Raw genomic sequence first — 13833 nt, 5'->3', positions numbered from 1 at the left:
GTGTAAAATCGGCTGTCTGGACAAGATAGCATATTTTGAACACATTCTGGCTGGCTGCTTTTACCCTGGCTGGAAAAGATAGGTCTGGACCTATCTTTCGGCCAGAATATGCTGGCCGGTCCCATAGACTTCTATGGGAGCCTATGAGAGCTGCCGGAAAAGAGAGGTGGAAGGGAGATCCGTAGTGTCTCTGCTAAGCACACTAGCTTTGCTAAGCTCCATCCCGCCCTCTTCCATTACTGGCAGCCGACAAGGGGCGGAGAGCGGGCGGGAGTCTAGCACACTAGCTCCTGCCCCTCCAGCCCCCTCCCTTTGCCGGTAAGGGGTGGAGAGGGGGAGGGAGTTTAGCAGAGCTAAACACTCTCTCCCCGGCCGACGGTATCCTGGGCTGCGGCATATATGCGTTGCAGCCTCGGCCATCTGAACAGACAAAAAAATGGGAGATGCATCCGTGACTTGCTCACAGCCGCCTCTCGTGCAAGTGATTTCCGGCCACTCTGTGGCCGTGACGCGGGCAGACGGAAATCACAGCGCCTGTGTGAAGGAGCCCTAAAACACGAGCCAACGAACAAAGGACGAACGAGAATCGTTCACTTCTCGTTCACTTTCTGCAGGACTAAAAATCCTTGTTGGCTCGTTCACTTCTCATTCTGTTTAAACACTTCTCATTCAGTGTATCACATAGTGAACGTGAAAGACTGAATGAGAAGTGAACCATTCTTGTTGAACTAGTCAACGATGAATCTGCCCGTCTAAACAGGCTGCGCAGGAGCGAATGAGCTGGTGATGACGTCACCCACTTGTGCAAACGAGATTGTACCGTCTAAAAGGAGCCGAAGCTCAAGCGGCCGCCCAACTCTTCTTGCATCACTTATCTCCAAGAGAAATGTATATATATATATATATATATAGTGTACCTGGGTATCACTGATAAATGATTTGGTGTATCTGATGTAACAAAGCATTATTGGCAACCCATCGTGTGCTAAAGAAGTGCTTACCATGTAAAAAACTGCATCTTCCACTATCACCGGGGCAATGGTACGGATATGTAGTGTCACAAGATAGAATGCAGTGGTCCTTGATTGTAAACACAACAGTGATATGACACAGTCAGAGACAAAATACACAGTGACTCACGGGTGACATCCTCTGGGCGCACTCCTTCTCTCATGCATCTGCTCTGGGACTTCCTCCAGCTAAGTTTTGCCTGTGCAGAGTTTTCTGCCCATTTATCTTTAGCTACTCTGAAATGATCAGCAGCACATACTGCGTCACCTGAGTAGTGCTACTCCCTGCAAGCTGGGTACTTATTTTACCAACCTTGGAAGGATGGAATGCTGAGTCAACCTTGAGCCGGCTACCTGAACCACGCAGAGATTGAACCCGCAACCTACAGGTTGTGAGCGAGAGCTTAGGACTGCATTCTGCTGCCCTAACAATAGTGAATTATAATTAGAGATGAGCGAGTATACTCGCTAAGGCACATTACTCGAGCGAGTAGTGCCTTAGCCGAGTATCTCCCCGCTCGTCTCTAAAGATTCGGGGTCGGCACGGGTGACAGGTGAGTTGCGGCGATGAGCAGGGGGGAGCGGGGGAAGAGAGGGGGGGAGAGAGAGATCTCCCCTCCGTTCCTCCCCATTGGCCCCCGAATCTTTAGAGACGAGCGGGGAGATACTCGGCTAAGGCACTACTCGCTCGAGTAATGTGCCTTAGCGAGTATAATCGCTCATCTCTAATTATAATACATGCTGTGCCCCTAGTAGTGAATTATAGTACATACTGGGCCCCTAGTAGTGAATTATAGTACATACTGGGCCCCTAGTAGTGAATTATAGTACATACTGGGCCCCTAGTAGTGAATTATAGTACATACTGGGCCCCTAGTAGTGAATTATAGTACATACTGGGCCCCTAGTAGTGAATTATAATACACACTGTGAATTATAGTACATATTGGACCCTGGAAATGACAGTATTTTATTTTCTATTCGTGTCCAGACTACCTTGAAGAGATCTTTCAGCCACAACTCTACTTTGCACATAAACTCCCCCTCTTACTGCTGCCTGCAATGCCCTTTTCAGTGCCTCTGACAATTAGCCCTCACCGAGTCCAACATACTGCCCCAATGCAGCCCCAGCACAGTAATAATCTCTTTTTGCTATCACACATGTTATAAGTCAATAGAAAAAAAAAATAAAGATTCTCGAAATCCCCCTTTAACTCCCTGAATGCCTGCGGTGTGAGGCTCAACCTGCCTTATGGTAGGGGTGCCACTAGGCGGGTTCCCTTTGCCTGGTGCTGGCTCCGACCCGGGTGACAGAATTTAAAAAAAAAGTAATTTATTGCCTTCTGTTGGATTTCTTGACCTCTCCTGGGTTCATTAGACATGTCGCATTGCCAATTATGTACCTCGTTGACACTTATGTACCTCGTTGACACTTATGTACCTCGTTGACACTTATGTACCTCGTTCCTTACCAATTTCCCCAGATAATCAACCATTGAATATTTTTACGTGAGCTGAAACAAAGCGAATAGCGACTAGTGAATGAATTCTCACTTGTCACTCAGTTGATAGCCTACATTGGCTCCATGGATTGACTATTCGGACCAGCGTGAGGCCACTGAGCGGAAGCATATTTGCGTGCGCCAGAGCGCTGTGAACAATGTTCTTTTGGGCGCACGTCGGTGTATTTTGCTGTACTTTTTGCACCCGCAAGGCATGTTCAATTGCGAGCAGCAAACAAAGACGCAACAATTGAAACGGCTAATAAGTTCTAAATGTGTTCTTTTTCCAGCAGAATTAGGCCGCCTGCACACGGGCGGAAATCCCGCGGCGGTATTTCCCGCGGGATTTCCGCCGCTGAAAGCCTGCATAGGAGTGCATTACAATACGCACTCCTATGCAGACGGCCGCGGTTTGGCCGCGCAAAATCTCGCGCGGCAAACAAACCGCGGCATGTCCTATTTTTGTGCGGGGCTCGCACTCACCCGGCCGCCGGCTACGGTCTGCGCATGCGCCGGCTGCGCGGCAGCCGGCACATGAAAGAGCCGGGGCCGCCAGGCGTGGGTGAGTACACGCTCGTCACTGCAGGCTCTCGGGTCGGGTCCCGCGGCGAGAATTCTCCCCGCCGGATCCGACCCGCTCGTCTGCAGGCGGTCTTACACAGTGTTTCTGGCATCTCCTTGCACATTGGCGATTGACTTCTATGGGGATTCTTGGTGCGCAAATACTCTTTGCACGACCAAAATGCGTGTGCAAAATACTGAAATGTGAACAAACCCACTGAAATCAATTATAGAGTTCTATTCTCTGTGTATTGCAAGTGCAAATATACCCGTGTGAAGCTGGCCTTAGTCCCAATTATAGACAAACACAAAAACTAAAGCTGGGTTTAGACGGGACGACTGTCAAACGCATAAGTGACACATTTTATTAGAAATCAATGCAGAATTCCAGGTACTTCCAAGGGGGTCACCTCATTTGCTGGCAAAGTGTCATTTATGTCTAAAGGCCCTTTTACACAGGATGACTTGTTGGCCACATAAGCCCGATAGGCGGTCCCAGCGATGACCGTTCTTCCTGTGCCAGGAGCGATCATCGCTGAGTGAATGGAGGCAGAGTGGGTCGGGGATCTTTCCGGCCGGCACGCCTCCATTCACAGTAAACAGGCAGTCGCTCATAGGTGAATGAGTGCCTGTTCACAGGGGTCGATCATCTTTCAGTTTTATGCCTGCATGAACTCAACAACGAAGATAAGAGAATGAATCGTTGACATCATCGGGCCCCTGCGATGTAATCGCAGAGGGCCAACGGGTTGCCATTGCTACAGGATGCCAGATATAGGCGTCCTGCCTTGCCAGTGCCTATGATCAGTATTAGAAGCGACAAGGCGTTGCAAGACAGAAGTCCTGCAACAGCTCATCGTAGTGATCATAGCTGTTGTAGTACAAGAATGAAGAGAGTGATAACCAGAAATGAGGGAATAGATATAGGGTAGTGCAGCACGGTGGAGAGCTTTATGAATGTGAGTGAGGAATTTAACCCCTTAGTGACCACCAATATGCCTTTAGGGCCATGTGATGCACAGGGCGGCGTATACACCGTCTTCCCCTTCCCTCACTCTTGCTGGCTCTCTGCAAGGAGAGGAGGTGGGGCGGGGCCTAGCTCCGCCCTATCCCACCCCTCCCATTGCAAACAGTGGCAAGGGGCGGAGAGGAGAAGAGAAGGGGGAGGTAGTTTAGCAGTCACGCTGCTAACCTCCCTCCCACCTCCCTCCTCCTGCAGCGGTCATTGGCTCCCACAGGAGTCAATGCAGCTGCTGCCACCGCCAACGTAAAGGCACCCGACCGGGCATTTTTTACGCTGCGGACATACGCCCCTGTGCACTGATGTATTGTAAACCAATGCATCAGAGGGGCAGCATATATCGGCCGGGGCGTGAAAACCCAGCCGATATAGGCCCGTGTGAATAAGCCCTTATACAGTGGTTGCTCGTGGGCTTTAAACCTGCACATACATCTCTTTAAGGCCGCTTTAACACGGCCAAGAAAATCGTGCACATAGGGCACAACCACAGACCGATTTAAATGGCTAATTCGTCTTTGTAGATGTGTTCTTTTTTCCCGCAGCCTTACGCAGCGTTTCATGCATCTCCTTGTGTTTTGCACGTTCATTCGCGCACCTCCCATGGACTTCTATGGTGACCTTTGGTGCACAAGTATACAGAATGATTGAATATGTTCTTGGTCTTTTTTTTTGCATGATTGAAATGTGACGCTAAAATATGGAAATGTGAAAAAAACTCTTTCTTCTGCGTATTGTGCGGGTAAGTTTTGTGCGTGTAAATGCATCCGTGTGAAGCCGACCCAAGTCCATGAAATCTTTCCCTGTTTTGTTTGGAAGTGATGAAATCCCTTTTTGACAAAATATATAGCCCTCACAGTGTACCATATTATAGCGGTCTTAGGGCTTATTCAAACGGGCGTATATTGGTCCGGTTTTTACACCCAGCCGATATACGCTGCCCCTCTCTGCAAGGGGAGGGGGCGGTACAGGCCAGACGCTAGTGCACTGAGCTCCCGCCCCCTCTCTGCCCCTCACCACTGTTTGCAATAAGAGGGCCAGGTTGGGGGCGAAGCTAAGTTCCGCCCCGTTCCGCGCCCTCCCATTGCAAACAGTGGCGAGGGGCGGAGATGGGGTGGGAGCTCAGTGCACTAGCTCCCGGCCCATCCTGCCTCCTCCCCTTGCAGAGAGGGGCAGTGTATATCGGCGAGGCATGAAAACCCGACCGATATACGCCCGTCTGAATAAGCCCTTCGGGCTCCTTCAGACGGGCATTTTTTTACATGCACCTCAGTGTAATGTATTTGCGCTATGTACAAATTTTTTTTGTGCATGTATTGGTGTATTTTAATGTACTTTTTGCGCACGGCTGACAACCACGCCCGATTTAAAAGGCTATTTAACCTAATGAGTTCCAGATGTGTTCTTTTTTTCACAGACTTGCGCAGTGTATTGTGCATCTCCCTGGATATTGCACGCTCATTTATGCACCTCCCATAGACTTCTATGGGACCTTTGTTGTGCAAATGCGCATGAAAATAGAGCAGGTCCGTTAGAAATGTGTGTGCAAAAAAAAGGAAATGTGAGTGAACCCGTTGCAATCAATGGGTTCTATTCTCTGCATATTGCATGTGCAAATATGCCCGCGTGAAGGAGCCCTTAAAGCATCCTTCAGTTGGTGCTGGCTTTGGATAATGCCCTGTGTAGTACCTTCTGCTAGCACACCCCTCATGTGCTGTATGGACATTCAATATATACATGCCTTAGGCTGGGTTCCCACATGACGGAAATCTCGCGGCTTGGCCGCACTGAAAAGCCGCAAGATTTCTACAGGAGAGCTGCAGCTTCGAAAACCAACGGCATCACGGGTTTTGGAGCGGTTCGTCCGCCTGCTTTTTATTGCGGCTTTCTCTCCCTATAGAGAGGAGTGAGGCCGCAACGGGAAAAAAAAAAAGAATTGACATGCTGCGGCTGTCAATTCTGTGCCAGATCCGCCCGGCTTTGCCGTGACGGTTTGGCCACCCCATGTGGATGAGATTTTTGCAAAATCTTGTCCATATGGCTGGCTAATCCCAGAATTAGGAGCCACAGGCGGATTTGCCGCACAGAAATTCTGCACGGAATTTCTGCGGTAAATCCATCCCGTGTGAACCCAGCCTCAGGCTGCTTCCACATCTGCATTGGGGTCTGTTTGGGGAGTAGGAAAGGGGAATACCCTGGCCGAACGGGTACATCTTTTGGCAGAACCGAACAGTGCCAAGTGGACACCGTTGGTTATAATGGGGTACTTTGCTTTCCCCTTCGCTGTCTGGCATTTTATGGGACAAAAAAGAGCTGCATGCAGTTGTTTTTCTTCTGGTACTTTGTGCCGGATCTGCCAGCCCATCTGTGGTGCCCCATTCAGCAGGACTAGCCATCGGATGCAAGAACACCAAGGGGCAGCCATTCCTTGGGTTTCATGTTGCTATGGTTCTGTATTACACAGCATATTATGGATACGTTGTGCCCTAGAAGCAATGTTTTGTAATACAGGATGCAATGGAATGTTTATTATTTCTTTATTTTGTGTTCGTTTTACAGCATCACTATAGGCCACACGGCAGAGGTCAGACTGGTCTTCTGTGCGCTGCGGATGTGCCAGCCAGTGCGCATGCGCATTGCAGAGAATGCCGTGCCGGCGATGACGCGGATCCGCAGCGATTTCGAAATTCACTTTTCTGAATAGTCACGGGTCGGACGGCTTACATTGACTGCAATGGAAACCGTCCGTTCGAGTGACGCACCAAAATAGAACACGCTGAAATTCTTCCTCCGCGAGCGGAAATTGCAAGTGCTTTCTGCTCGTGTGCACGGAAGAATCATTTTACATTGCACGCTGGACGGATATTCCAGCGGAACATGCGGCCACACGCCCGTCGTGGATTCCACATTAAAAATCCGCGTGTGCATTGGGCCTTATACTCCTGGTCAAAAACAATCCATGCCCTAGAAGAAGGTGTTGCTTTGCTGCAAAACCAGGCATGCAGTTCCATCTCAGGCAGATGTATAAATGATGAGAGTTGTGATTAGAGATGAGCGAGCATACTGGTTAAGGCAAATTATTCAAGCGAGTATCCCCATTTTCGGGTACATGCCTGCTCATCCGAAAAGATTTGGGGGCCGGCGGGGTGAGCGGTGAGTTGCGGGAGTGAGCAGGAAGGGGGGGGGGGGAGAGATATCTCCCCCCCCCCCCCCCCGTTACACCCCGTCCCCGCCAGCAGGCATGTACTCGAAAATTCCCATACTCGCTCGAGTAATTTGCCTTAACAAGTACGCTCGCTCATCTCTAGTTGTGATGATTAGATGGACGGTCTTGTGGTCTTGTCACCGGAGGCCCCTAAAAGTGGTTCCTTCTTGGCCTATAAGAAGCTCTGGGAGGCCCCTTGTGTTTAGTGACTTCTGCTTGTAGACCACTGTGGCGAGCAGTTTTGCACATACACTGCCCTTACAGTCATATTGTGGCTTCTGTCTGGGCATTATGTGCGACGTGTGAATAAAATCTTAATGGGAGGCTTACAGAGGTACAGAAAGGGCCTATAGACTTCTGTGGGTATCATATTAGAAGCCCATGGTTTCCAATGGTTTTTTCAGGCTACAAAATATAGTGATTTTTAGCCCGTGTGAACCAGGCCTGATGGCCTTTTTTTTTTTCTAACCACTTTTGTTTGTTTTTTGTGGCTAGCAGGGGCTTCTTTGTTTTTTTAGGGTGGATTAGTGATGCTTTTATCAAAATGTAAAACTCTCTGGGTGTGGCTTTTCATAGGGTCCTTTTCCCATAGACTTCTCCATAGGACTTTCAAAATGTATGTTACAAATGTCATAAAAGCTATGAAAATGCTTGAAGCTCATGAAGTTTTCAGAAACGCAGGGGGGGGGGGGGGGGAATAGTGTGTGCCGCCCGCCCATGGTTTTCCAATCTATTGCTGCGATTCTTCAGCTAGCACAGGAGAGGCTTATTAAAGCCGAAAAACCACGAGCAGCTTTGTCGTAGGGTTCTTGGCTGTGTGAAAAAACCCAGGACATCTACTACATCTGAGTATACTCTTAGAGCTCCTATACATGAGCGTATGTGCAATTGCGCATGCTAGAGCGCAATGTATTTGCCCCGTGAATGAGTCTTTTTTGTGCACCTATTGGCATATTTTACAGTACTTTTTGCGCACGGGACACTACCACACCACGATTTAAAAGGCTATTTAACCCAATGAGCGCCAGATGTTTTTTTTTCATGAAATTGCGCAGAGTAGTACACAATTGCGTGCATATTGAATGCGCACCTCCTACAGACCTCTTCAGAGACCTTTGGTGCGCTGATATGCACAAGAATAGAGCAGGCTGCGTTTTGTTCCCCAATGTGCATGCAAAACAGAGATATGAGAATGATCCCATGGAACTATACACATAAGTACGTCCGTCTGAATGAGCCCTTAGGCCAGATTCCCACGGACATATTTACGTGCGCAATACGCTGAGAATAAAATCCATTTATTTCAATGGGTTCATTCACGTGCGTATTTGGCGTGCTTATTTCAAAACATATATGTATCATGCTCTATTATCCTGTGCAGGGGGAGAGCACGCATTGAACTCATGAAACTAATTACCATTTACCCCTTTCCAATCCACTGTCTGACATCTAAAGACATTATGATTTAAGGCTGTACAGCTCTGATGTTGGAAGACATCCGTCGGGGTTCTCTTACTGTATATTGCCAGCCTCTCTGCTGTCGGAGCCTATCCAACGTATCATCTCATGCAGTACTGGCTTTAGCCAGCAGATAGCGCCGTTGAATAACGGCAGAAAAAGAGTAAGCCCCCTAGGAAAACCACGATACAAATGGGATTGGAAAGGGTTAATGGCTGAGAGCGTCACTGCGTGCCCCATTCACCAAAAATGCAGCACAAATACGCTCTTGTGAATCCGGCCTTAGGATTTGTTGCGGAGTGTAGATCTGCAATGTAATGTTTGCCTTTAAACCCTCACCATTTGGTACGGATTTTATCGCATATTTGTGCACCGAATTCCCCCCCCCCCCCCCCTCATTAATAAAAGGTGAATTTTGCAGCAAAAATAGCAATCCAATTAACATATCGCTGAATTAAATTCCGCACCGCATGTCAGTTTCCGAACAGGTTTTGTTCAGTTTTTTTTTTGGATGCACGCATACGAGGTTTTTAAAATTTCAGCCACTTTGCTGCTACGGAAAATGACGCAGATTTTACGTGTGGTAGGTCTGCACTGAAATTCCGCTGCAAATCCGCCCAGTGTGAACCAAGTATTAGGCCGCTTTCACACAGCCGTGAAACGCGCGCAAGATTTGTGCACTGCGAGACGCACATACCCGTGCGAATATAAACCCCATTCTTTTGAATGGAGTCATATACGCGAGGAAGGTTTTCCCACACCGCATCACAGGAAAAAGAATTGCGCATTTCCTATCTCTTTGAAACGCATCACCCATTGAGTTTAATGGGACCTTTAATGCATCACATGGCTCTCGCGTGCCGTGCGATGTGCGAGTGTGATGCAAAGTCTCATTAAAATCAATAGAAAACACTTCTGATCCTCTATCGCACACGAATCTCGCACAAGAGGATCCGAATTTCACAGATGTGACGCGAGAGGTTCTTGCTTGAAAAATGCCTCACATCCGCAGGCAAGTCGCACGTTCACGAGCGCGATATCAGGCCAAGTTTCACGTCCCCAAATCACGACCGTCTGTGTGTAGGTAGCTTTAACATAAATCTACATGAGACATTTTTAACAGCGCAGTCAAAACCCCATTAAAAAATCCCGACTGCCGCAGTTTCGTGATGCGGTTATTGGCCGGAGAGTTGAGAGCATCTTGTGTAAATGCACCCTAGTTTCACACAAGTGTATCACAAAGCTTCGTGCAATAGCCAGAAGTTTGGTGCCGACAATAGAAGTGAAGTTGGGAAAACTTTTCCCAAAGTTTCATAATAAAAAAAACTTGCATAATAATAAAAAAAGAGGTTCTCCAAAAGTACCCCAGAACACCTGTTTCTAGTCCTATGTGAAGGTGGCATAATGATATCACAATGCTACCATTGACAATGCTTTTGCACATCTGAGTCACATGCAACAAGCACACAGACATCCGCATCCACCTGAATAGACAGTCTGACTCCTGAATAGCACATTGTAGGTAGCTGGGGTAAGGTAAGCTGGGCTGTCTCATCTCCAGGACTGCCAGACAGGCTCACAGTTTTATTTGCATTAATTTAACTCTTTAACATCTGAATGGGATCTAATGTGCTGGATGCTTGGGCAGTACCATGCAGAGTAAACTTATGTACCAAGTAAAGCCTTCAATGAGGCACCTGTGAGCAATTTCTGCCCTTTTAGTTCTGCAGGTGTCCTTCATTTCTTGGAAGGATCAGTTAAAGAAGGAAAGGGGGGGGGGGGGTAAACTTCACACTGTATGAACAAGGGTTAGGAAGGGATGCTACTTTGTTGCAACAGGCAGTTAGCTGTGGGAGAAGCAGCCTCAGCAGGCTCAGTAACATGTCCCCAGGAGATGAAACACGTGATGGCTCCTTTATCAGAGAGGGAGGGTGTGAGGACTCAGGAGGGGGAGAGCAGGAGCTGCAGGAGAAAGAGAGGTAGTAACCTGCTCTACCTGCCTCCCAGGTCCCTCCCTTCCTCCCTCCACCATCCTTCATGGAGGTCAGCTGCTGCTCTACAGCCAGGAGGAGGAAGGAGATAACATGAGAGCTGTGAACTTTGCACATCCACCCTAGCAGTTCTTGCACAGCTCTGCAGCTTTCCCTCCACCCTCCTGCAAGCTCACCTGCCCAGGCAGCTCACCCCCTTACTGCTGTGGGCATCACATGCTGGGACGTGGCATTACTTTTGTGTCATTGACCTTTGTAGTGGTGACATTTTACACACAAGTTGAAAGCTGCTGCAGAGATCAATGACAGCTGTCCACATAGATAGATCAGGACAAAGTTACTATGTATCATCATGGATGGCACTGCTCATAGTGGTAAACACTTTGCAACAGGCATCATCCACAGGTCATGTCATAAGATGATGCCTATAACTAATGACACCCCCCTATCCCTATGTCAAGTGTAATGAGGGTGCTAAAAACAAGGGCAAAAAGTAAAAAGACACACTTTTCCGAACTTGTATGCCCCAATGTTAGAGGAGATGATGTTGCTCTTTTTTTTTTCCCCTCCCCTCCCCCATCTCCTCCTCTCTCCTCTCTCTCCGCCCTCCTGACTCTCCTTCCCCTTCCTTGTTAAAGTCTTTCTACCAACCAGCTTTGAGCAGCAACAGCAGCAGCACCAAGAGCAGCATTTTGCCTGCAGGACCTGATGCTCATCCATATTAAACTGGCTGAGCTCAGGAATCCAGCCAGATCATCTCCTCCTAGAGCAAAGTTTATTTTTAACTAGCAAGCACCATCAAATCCTGGATGTGAGCTCGGTGGACTCTGGAGAGAGGACTATCAAACTTTTCTCAACAGCAGAAGACAAACTTTGTTTCTTTTTCTCCTTTTTTTTTAGTTTGGTGTCATTTCTTTTTCTTTACATTTTTGGCTTTGGTGTCATTCGAGTGTTCTTCATGGCATCCCCCCTATGAGATGAGGACATCCCTGCTAAGGTGAGTTCAAGCCAAAGTTTTCCGCAACTATCAGAAAGTTGTGCTTGGGTGGAAGGAGAGAGATGGGGAAGTTTGTCTCCCCTCCCTGTCCTTGTGTTTGTTGCATCCTCCATGTATCTTTCGTTGCTGTGTTTTGAGAGGAGGGGGGGCAGCTGGTGGCCTTGACAAAACTTTCCACCCATGGAGAGGGGGAATTAAAGTAATGGCTGTTGAGTGTATTAAGTAGCATCTGTTCGGTGTGCTGGGCATGGAGTGTGGATCGGGGAGGAATCACACGTAGCAGTGATCGTCATCATGAGAGTACAGGAAGGAGCCTGGCATCAAAGTACAGATGGGGGATGTAGTGAGCTGCTACTATATAACTTTCTCACCTCCTCCCAGCAGCCATCTCTCTGCATAGATGCTCCTCCAGCACTCATCTCTACTTCTGGACCTGGGGATGTATTATTAGATACTTGGAAAAACTTAGGAAAGTTGTGGGGCTGCTGCATCACTGCTGTAAGTAGATCTGTGGGGAGAGAGCTCGGAGACTGCGACCTCAATGGTTGCTAAGAAGCAGAGTATTATGCCCCCCCTGTGCTGCACAGGATGGATTTGCTGACTCTTTATAAGGCTACGTGCACGTTGGTGTTTACAAAAAAAAAGTTACGTCCGCGATAAACGGACGTTTTTGGCTTTTTTCATACGCGTGCTGCTCTGCGTGGCCTCCGTATTCGGTCGTGTGTCGTGTTTTTTTTTTTCGCTATATGACGTGCGTTTTTCACATCTGCAACACAACACAAGCCCAGTTTTTTTTCTGCATCTTTAAAAAAAAAATGGACAACATACGGAATACACATGTGCTGTCCATTTTTTTTTCTTTTGTCTCCCCGTTGACTTGCGAGTCTCGTCCGTAAAACGGATCAGAGTAGTGCATGCGATGAGTTGGGTTTTTTACACAGTCCGTGCTCGTTAATGTGTGTTGTACCGTACAACATTATGGGTCCGTGTGTAGTCTGTTTTTTTTTTTTAACGGATGGGGGGGGACCCCGCTAGCGTACTGAAGGCCTAACTGGACTCAAATTAGTTTTTCAAGAGTGAAAAAGTTCTTAAGAGTTTCTTGTATTTCCTCTTCCTCCTCGTGTGTTGGCCGCAGACGTCCTTGAGATGGTGTCACACTATATAGGAGCTATAAGTATGTACATATATGGATGGCGCTGTGTGTATATAGTGTTATATACTGATTAGTTTCCTGAGTCGGCGTAGTATTATCAGCTCCACAGTTTGCTGCTGGGTCTCCTCTGTAAGGCATCCTTGATGAGTTATAAAAGGAGGAGGAGAAAGAGAGCATTTCTCCTGTCTCAGCAGATCTGTCCTCCCCTGCTCCTTACTGGTGAGGAGATAGAAGGAGCCCAGATCCGGATGAGCAGTTCACATTCCATTACGAAATTCTACACGGCTTAAGAGCCAGCACAGCAGCACCAACATACATACTCTGCACTCACTGAGGGGAGGGAAGTGGATCTGATGGAGGGTACTCACTCTCCTCACTCACTTTAACCCCTCACTGGCTGGCCCAACGCATGCCAGGCTCTCGCTCCTCGCATGTCGCAGTATGGCATGTGATGATCTAGCACAAGGGTAACATTGTGACTCTTTTAGGGTGTTTATGATACAATGTGTTTGTTATGTTTACAGTTGTGTCAACATGTAAACACTGGTATACACAGGATGTTACATACAAGTCCATGCGGAGCTCACAATCTAGTTCCGCAATACACCTGACCTGTAATGTCTTACGCTTTTTGATTAGGGCCTGTTCACACTGACATATGGTCATCCATGTTTTTGCTCCTAAGCGTTTAATGGACGCGTAGGTTAAATAGGGAGCATTTGTAGTCTACTACGCTTTTCTTTCCCACAAAAGGTATTGAAACCTATACCGTCTTTTTTTTTTTTTTCCATACGCTTTACGTGTACGGTTTTTTTTGGATTGGGGAAAAGTGTTAAACTACAAAGGGTTTATAAAAAAAAAAAAAAAAAAAAAAAAAAAACATTTTGGACACACACAAAAAAATAGATCAAAACTTTCACCGCACCCACGATTGTAAA

The 13833-nt window shown here is 47.6% G+C and overlaps 1 protein-coding gene across 3 annotated transcripts in view; it reads left to right on the top strand.

The window, feature by feature from the left end:
- The first annotated feature begins 11419 nt into the window (after positions 1 to 11419).
- Positions 11420 to 13833, top strand: part of RREB1 (ras responsive element binding protein 1) — a 95409-nt gene continuing 92995 nt past the window's right edge. For 2 of the 3 annotated variants that reach the window (XM_066579297.1, XM_066579294.1), the window contains exon 1: positions 11420 to 11742. The gene's annotated coding sequence lies outside the window, so the exon portion shown is untranslated. Of the gene's footprint in view, positions 11743 to 12221; positions 12241 to 13833 lie in introns of those variants that run through there. The other variant, XM_066579295.1, reaches the window with a different exon arrangement.

Source organism: Eleutherodactylus coqui, chromosome 9 (assembly GCF_035609145.1).
Source record: "Eleutherodactylus coqui strain aEleCoq1 chromosome 9, aEleCoq1.hap1, whole genome shotgun sequence".
Lineage (NCBI taxonomy): Eukaryota > Metazoa > Chordata > Amphibia > Anura > Eleutherodactylidae > Eleutherodactylus > Eleutherodactylus coqui.
The sequence above is the reverse complement of the archived record's forward strand: the minus strand, read 5'-3'. Positions and strand labels throughout refer to the sequence as shown.